The sequence below is a fragment of the Cornus florida genome, unplaced genomic scaffold (assembly GCF_030987335.1).
Source record: "Cornus florida cultivar Cherokee Brave unplaced genomic scaffold, ASM3098733v1 CherokeeBrave_3.0.0_Hap2_Chr11, whole genome shotgun sequence".
NCBI classification, from domain to species: Eukaryota; Viridiplantae; Streptophyta; class Magnoliopsida; order Cornales; family Cornaceae; genus Cornus; species Cornus florida.
In genome coordinates this window covers 63,954,125-63,962,409 of record NW_026775581.1, presented here as the reverse complement: position 1 = coordinate 63,962,409, position 8,285 = coordinate 63,954,125, and the positions used below count along the sequence as shown (strand labels likewise).

General features: G+C 31.0%; 1 long non-coding RNA gene across 1 annotated transcript; it reads left to right on the top strand.

Annotated features, from left to right (window-relative positions):
* The first annotated feature begins 320 nt into the window (after window positions 1-320).
* LOC132284258 (uncharacterized) lies at window positions 321-1,190 on the top strand. Its single transcript, XR_009472228.1, has 2 exons — window positions 321-509; window positions 683-1,190. It is a non-coding gene; the product is annotated as an uncharacterized LOC132284258 (long non-coding RNA).
* Window positions 1,191-8,285: the final 7,095 nt, after the last annotated feature.

The window sequence follows — 8,285 nt, the reverse complement described above, 5'->3', positions numbered from 1 at the left end:
CTAAGGGCGTTTGATCTTCTAAATTTAAACGTGAGGCTTTTCATTTTTCAAATAATGGTAATAGGGCAAGATGGTAATTGCACATATTTGTGAGACCCAAGAAAAAATATCTCTTTGACTCTGTTGGTAGTACTAATAAGTCGTCGGAAAAATTAGTTGCTAAAGTAGTGGATTTTATTCGATTTCAACTGCATTTTCTGTAAACCATCAATACTACTAGTACTACCAAACTCTCTTCTATCTGTTCACGCTCGCTCATCCTCAGAGTCTCTTCCATCAGCTGACGGACACTCTCTCTCACTCATCACCTCCATTTCTCTTTTTCATTTCAATTCGGTGGTTTGCTTTCCTCACCCTCACCCTAACCCTAACCCTAACCCTAACCCTAAGAATCTTCCGTACTTTAGAGTCCATTTTAATGCGATGGTTTGCTATAGTTTAGGATTTAGGATTAGAGTTATAGTTGTAACAATTTTAAAGATTAGACATGTTCCCTCCTCAATCATCATGTAACTAACTGCTCTTATTTTTCTTATTATTACTATTAAATCTTTGCTGATATTCTGTTTTATTCATTTTTTTAATTCTTTTATTTCTTTTTGTCGTTTTGTTGGTATGATGTGAATAAAAATGCTTGTAAATATTTAAGGCTAAGTTTTTAAATTTTGTACTTCTAAAATAGGTTTGCTTCTTGCAATGGAGAAGCCAAACTGAAATGAGTGGTCTCGGAAAAAAATGCCACAATGCCGCTCTTGAAAAGATAGTGGAATTAATCGAGTTCCTCAAGGAAAAAATGAGAGCTCTGAAGATAGAACATGAGCCGTAGATTTTAAAGGGAGCTGGAGCTGGAGCTGGAGCTGGAGCTGGAGCGACGGACGGATCGGAAGGAAAGCAAGGGAGCGGGACAGGGATTGGGAAGAGCGGCGGACGGAGGTAATGCGTGGAATTCTGTTATGAGTTGGTTTGTGTTTGAAAAACATGATAATGTTGTGAACTGGTAATGAAAAAGATAATTGCAGGAGACCCCTTGAAAACGAAGTTTGGAAAATCTAGCATACCATTTGTTTGCCACTGAATTTTTGACATACCATTATCACTTTTATATAATCACATTTAAATCAAAGTAGGACCCTATTGATTAACCTTAAGAAATATTTGACAAAATTCATAACTACATGGTTCATTGTTTACATTAATTGCGTTCAATGATTGTTCTGGAAATTTTTTGATAACATATGTTCAAAGTTTGCATGATTATAGTTTTAAATAGTTTCAGATTTATAATCAAATTTAGTTTGGTTAATGCATTTACGCATACGAAAGGATTTATGACCATTAATTTACTTCATCCTCTTATTTGATATGTTGAATATTCCTCAGTCCACACACTCACATGCAGGCACAACCTTTCACTTCCCTATCTCTCTATCTAAGTCTGTGTGTCATTGGAGTTAGCGCAAGCAGTCAGTTTCCACCTGACCCGAATTAACAATGCATATTTATTTTAAATTTATATACGGAGAATAATTTTTTTTATTTAATTATAGATGATCATGAATGATTTATGTGAGTCATCTGCCAGGTAGGAAGGACCTGTTGTCCAATTTTTGATCTAAGTATACATATATTATAGTATTATTATTTAAATATTATGTAAAAATATAATATAATATATATATACATATATATAATTTCTTATATATAGTTATATATAATAAAATAAAAGTATATAAAATAAAAGAACCTGATTATAAGTCGAGGTTAGAATTTGATTCTATGTCCTTAAGATAGATTCGCCTCACTTGATGCTAACAGATTCAATGACGTCTATTTCTCAAGATACAACGACTTTTTTTCCTTCGGTAGTAGTACTGTAAACCGAGAAATGGATGCTAACAGACTCAATGGCGTCTATCTCCCAAGATAGAACGACTTTTCTTCCTTCGGTAGTAGTACTGCAAACCGAGAAATGGGCGACCCGACTCAGTGTAGTACTCTCTCTCTCTGAAGTAGACTCGAACTCAGACTCAAAATACTAAAATCTATGTATGCAAGAAAAGATAAGGAGAAAGAGAATTCAGAAATAAAGAAGAAGATTTCTGAACCCAAACCCAAATCTCAAATTTGGCTTATTTTAACTTCAATTGGTTTCAACATTTTTTCCATATGGGACAAGTACTTCCCACATTTTAAATACCCATTTAGACTTATCAAATACCTTACTTTGGAGCTAATTTCACATTCACCCGGAAACAGATTTGAGAAAGTAAATATACCACGTTCATCTCCTTGCGAAGAAGAACGCGTTCGTCTATAGATTCACAAAAAATTCTTAGTGGAACCTACTCCAAATTTCATCCAAAGTTTATGTTTTGTATATCTCGTTTCCAACAATCCCCAATATGAATGGAAATTGGCGTCAATTGCAAATGATGAAAATGCAGACACTAGGGAGAGTACTATTGAAAAGTTACTACATCAGAAGCTTTTGGCCTTGAACCTTCCCTAGTAAATTACTATCGGATTTACTGGCTAACCAATGAACATAATATCTTGAACTGTTCAGCCGTTGATGTAAATCAAGGCAATAGCAAACACACAGTTCCCTTTCGCATAAAGTCGGTTCTCACGGCTGTGTTCATATAGCCCTGAACAACTCCTGTTATTTCATTAGTGCTTTAAAAAATTTAGCCTTCGAAATTCTTATAGAAGCAGCTACGCTTCACGCTCATATAAGTGACCTATTATTAAGAGTATCCTACCATACTCCACTTGAATTTTCAAGATATAAGAGTCATTAAAAGTATAACTTATCCTAATCCTTACTGTAGGTAGCATTGTCTCATCATAGAAATGATTAGAAGATTAAATATTCCTAGTGATTCTGGTGAGCCATTCAGAATTTTTGTTGTCCCTTTGAACCTAGATCTTGTGATCTCCAGTCAACTAGATTGGGTTTCCATGACTCGTTAGCTTTCGGCTTTAATCCCATTCCCCTCGATGAACTATACAATAAATCTCTTGTCAAACCTTTTGTAAACGAATCTGCGAAATTATTTTTAGACTTGATATAATCTATTGAGATTATCCCACTTGAGAGTAATTGTCTAACGATATTATGTCTTCGACGTATATGTCGAGACTTACCGTTATACATATTACTTTGTATCTTTCCAATTACTGACTGACTATCTCAATGTATACAAATAGCGGGCACATGTTTATGCCAATTTGGAATATCTTCTAAGAAATTACGAAGCCACTCAGTTTCTTCACCATCTTTATCGAAAGCAATAAATTCAGATTTCATGCATAGTAAATCTGGCAATACAAGTTTATTTTGAAGATTTCCAAGATATGGCACCTCCTCCAATAGTAAAGATATAGCCACTTATGGATTTAGAATCCCTTTATATCTGATATCCAATTAACATCATTGTATCCTTCAAGTACTGCTAGATATCTTGAATAATGCAATCCATAACTTATATTATATCTTAAATAACTTAGTACCTATTTATTACAGTCCAATGGTTCTTTTCTGGATTACTTATGTATCTACTCAATTTATTAACTAAGTATGTTATGTCTGGTCGTGTGGAATTCATCAAATACATTAAGATTCCTATAATGCGATAATACTCAAATTGTGATAAGCTAGGACCAGTATTTTTCGACAAATGAATATTTACATCAACATGACTACTATATTTTTTATTAAACTTTTTTTTTAATATTTTCTCAATATAGTGAGATTGAGATAATACTAGGCCATCTGATATTCTAGAAATCTTAATTCCGAGTATGACATCAGTTATGCCTAAATCTTTTATATCGAAATTTTTGGTTAACATATTTTTAGTAGTTTTGATTATAATATCATTATTACCCATTATTAGCATATCATTCACATATAGGCACACAATGACATATCCATTTTGAGTGTTTTCATATAAACACATTTATCACACTCATTGATTTTAAAACCATTTAACAACATTACTTTGTCAAATTTTTCATGCCATTGTTTATGTGCTTGTTTTAATCCATATAAGAATTTTACAAGCTTGCACACCTTCTTTTATTTCCCTAAAACTATAAAACCTTTAGGTTATTCCATACAAATTTCTCCATCTAATTCACCATTCAAGAACGCAGTCTTAACATCCATTTGATGTATTTCTAAATTTTGCAATGTTGAAATAGCAAGTAACAATCTAATGGATGTTATTCTTGTTACTGGTAAATATGTATCAAAATAATTTAAGCCTTCCTTTTGCATGTATCCCTTAGTAACAAACCTGGTTTTATATTTATCAATTGAACCATCCCTTAGCAACAAGCCTGGTTTTATATTTATCAATTGAACCATGAGGCTTCATCTTCCTCTTAAAAATTTATTTATACCCTAAAGGTTTAGCACCAGAAGGAAGATCTACTAACTCCCGAGTATAATTTTTCATGATGGAATCAATTTCACTATTAATGGCCTCTTTCCAAAAAGGAGTTTCAGGAGAAGATATAGCTTCCTTATAGCTTTGTGACTCATTCTCCAATATTTATGTCAGAAAATCAGGACCAAAAGACTTAGACGTTCTAACTCTTTTACTACGTGTAAGTTTATCATTATTTCCATCATCTATAGATTCTTGGTTTATATTATCTTATATATTGCTATTAGCAATATCATGATTTCTATCTTGTATATTTTTACAAGGAAATATATCATCAGAGAAACAAGCATTCATTGACTTCATAATTGTATTGACATGTGTCGCGTCTTGATTTTTCCCCTCCCTCTCTATATATAAGGGTTTATATTAAGTACTTAATGGGTCAGAAAATGGGTTTAATGCGACAGAGTGACTATGGTCAAATTGTCATTTATTTTTGAAGTCGCCACCTAACATAGGATTTCGATGTGTTAGGTCACCTATGATGTCTAAGGACTAAAAGAAAATGATATTTAAGTATTATTTATTTGACATCCATTTTAGTCTATGAAACCGGAATATTGAGTTCGGGGGTTTGATTGTGCATGGGGAAGGTGTTAGGTACCCCACGACACCCGTGAAACACGGTTACCTTATTTTTATATTGCATTCCAAAAAGTTCTATATCTGTGATTTAATAATTAAAGATAACTTATTTAAATGGCTTGAAAATTTAATCTTACTGAAAATAAGATCATTTATTTCACAGGGATAGATTCTTAAGAAAATAATAACTTAGGAATAATGTGGGTTGCCTACATACCTCATCCCATAAGTGGCGAGAATTAGGTCAAATGTAGTTCAATGAGCATTTAATAATTATTTTAGGAGAAATGTTTCTAAGAGAAAATCTAGTTTTTAATAAAGTGAAAACTGTTACTATGGAAACATATATATTCCAAGGAGATTTGATTTTTAAAAATGTTTCTAAGGAAACATTATAATTTAAGAAGGATATATATTTATAAGGAAGTTTATATTTTAGTGAAGTATATTTAAAAGGAAAGTGCATATACATTTCTAAAGAATTTGTATTTTAAATAAAATGTTACTAAGGAAACTTTATAATTTAGGAAAGCATATATATTTCTAAGGAAATTAGTATTTTAAAAATGTTTATAAGAAAACTTGCAATTTAGGAAAGTGTACATATGTTTCTAAGGAAACTTATTTTTAAATATATATATTTATTTCTAGAGGAAAATATATTTTAAAAATATTTCTAAGGAAAACATATAATTTTAGAAAACATATTATACGGAAACATGTAATTGAAGAAATAAAAATATATTTTCTGGAGGGATTTGTACCTACATTTCAAAAACTGTTTTTAATAAAGTTTATTTTAAGAAATATATATTTTTAATGAAATAATTTTTTTAATGATACTGGTATGCTTTTAAGAAGCTAATATTTAAAGAAATTAATTTTTTTTATAAGAAAATTATATGACTTTTGTTTTAGAAATTGGGATCAATAATTTTTCTATGACAAATGATTTTTTTCTAGCAATTAGTAGCAGTTCAAATATGAGTCCATTTTTTTAGTGATCGAATGCTGTGATTTCAATTACTTACCATTTTTTTTAGAATCCTACTTTTAGTTGGCTTATATAAATTATTAATTTAACCCAAAAAATAATGCCTTCCAGATAAATATTTATTTTCTTTAAAAAATAAAAAAAAAACTTGATATCAGAGAGTATGATTCTAAAGATCATTATTTTAAGGAAAGAAAAATGCTTATTTTGAAAATATGATTTCAAAAAAATGATTTTTTTTTATCGAAAGATGCTATAGAAAGAAAAGTGGTTATTTTGGAGATATGAGAACCCTTTATTTTTTGAAAAATAAATTTAGTTCTATGGCAGACTTGTTAGAAGATAATAATGGAAAAGATGCTTAGAAAAATACGGTTTTTGGAAACACACCTTTAGAAATATTTAGTACTAATTAAAGAAAAATAATTTTAGAAAAATGCTTCTGTGAAAGTCATATTATGAATTTTGCCAAGTAAATATCAAGCAGAATATATATAGATATACTTTTTTTATCTTTAAAAGTGCACACAAAGATTATCATCATTTACAATTACACGATTATGACCCACATTGGGATAAAAACATAGTGGAGCCTTAATAGTTGCTTGGGCAAAATCACTATAAAAAGTCATTATATCTCACATGACAATTAATATATCAAGCAACTACATTGCTTAATATTAAATGAAAAGAAAACATAAGAGAATTGATTTACGGTAACCAATGCAATAATTATTCATCACATTAGGAACAAATATGCAATATTCACGAGGAAACAAATACACAGAGTAATTATTTGTCTTATAAAAAAGACGAGCACATGCAATAGCAAATAAATCTGACAGCAATACGAAGGTCTAGATAAATTATACCAGATGCATAGAGGAAAAAATAAAGAGCAAGAATTTAGAAAAAAATACCTTTTGCGTGACTTGCTTTTATCTTCTTTGTTTATGATTTTTCAAGATTGACAAAGCGAAACGCTTCTCCGGGAAGCTTGCTATTGATGGAATGATGTATCTGTAAACATATTACAATACAAGCATACAATTCCAAAGAGTAAATAAGATTCATGCGTTTGCGAAACAGAGTATATATTGTTGATAACCTTATAACAGTGTTGGGTGCTTTACAACTTACACGACAACTAAGGTGTCATGAAACAATTGTCTAAATTGTAGCTACCATGACAACTATGGTGTCATGTAGCCCATAATGCTTGCAACATGAATTAAATATTTTGACAAAGCAAGAGATTTAGATTGACAATGGCTACCATAACAACTATGGTGTCAAGGAACCAAAATATCCATAAATTAATTGTTTATAATGGGAGGAAAAAAACAATTATGGCCAACATGACAACTATGATGCCATGGGACTATAACGCTTATAGCAATGGAAATACAAATAGAACAATTGCAGCCAACATGACAACTAGGGTGCCATGGGGCCATGCTACTCATAGCAATGAGATTTAACTGTTTGCAAGCAAAAGAATAATGCAAGTAAACCTATCAAGAATAATGGTTCTATGCGAAGAACAAATAGAAGTAGAGATGCAAAGATTGCCGGCATATGATGGAAGTAGAAGTTCGGTGATGGCTGAAGAGGGGTGTGAATAGAGTATTAGGGAAAGGCTTATCGCTTTCGGCCCCCTTCTCTCCTTTTGCCAATCCTGTATTTATAAGCCGGCTAGCTCTGGCAGACAAGCAACGTTTGGCATTATTTTAAATTTCTGCCTTAATTATTTACTCACCAATCATGCTATCCACTAAATGGTGCCGTAACTCATGCAATAGGAGTTATAAAACTGATAACTGGCCTTCCTTTTTTAATGTGCATGTGCGCGTCTGTGTGTGTGTGTATATATATATATATTTTGATTATACTTTCCTTTTTTTTATTTTATTTTGTTAACTTATTTTTGTTAACATGCTTTCCATTGAGAGATCATGGCCTTGGGCCGTGGCTTAATGCCTGGACCGAATTTAAATGATTATATATATATATATATATATATATATATATATATATATATATATATTCTTTACTTAATGCAAATCTTGTTTTGACCGGACAATAATATTTTGGGCAAGTAACCATTATGTGCTATTTATTTTTTTTATTATTTATATTTACTACATTATTTAATATATTATTACTATTTTTCTTACCCTAGGGTTTTGACGTGCTGTGGACACAATTGCGGGGTCCATTTTTCATTTGAAGACCATATTAGCTTTATTTTT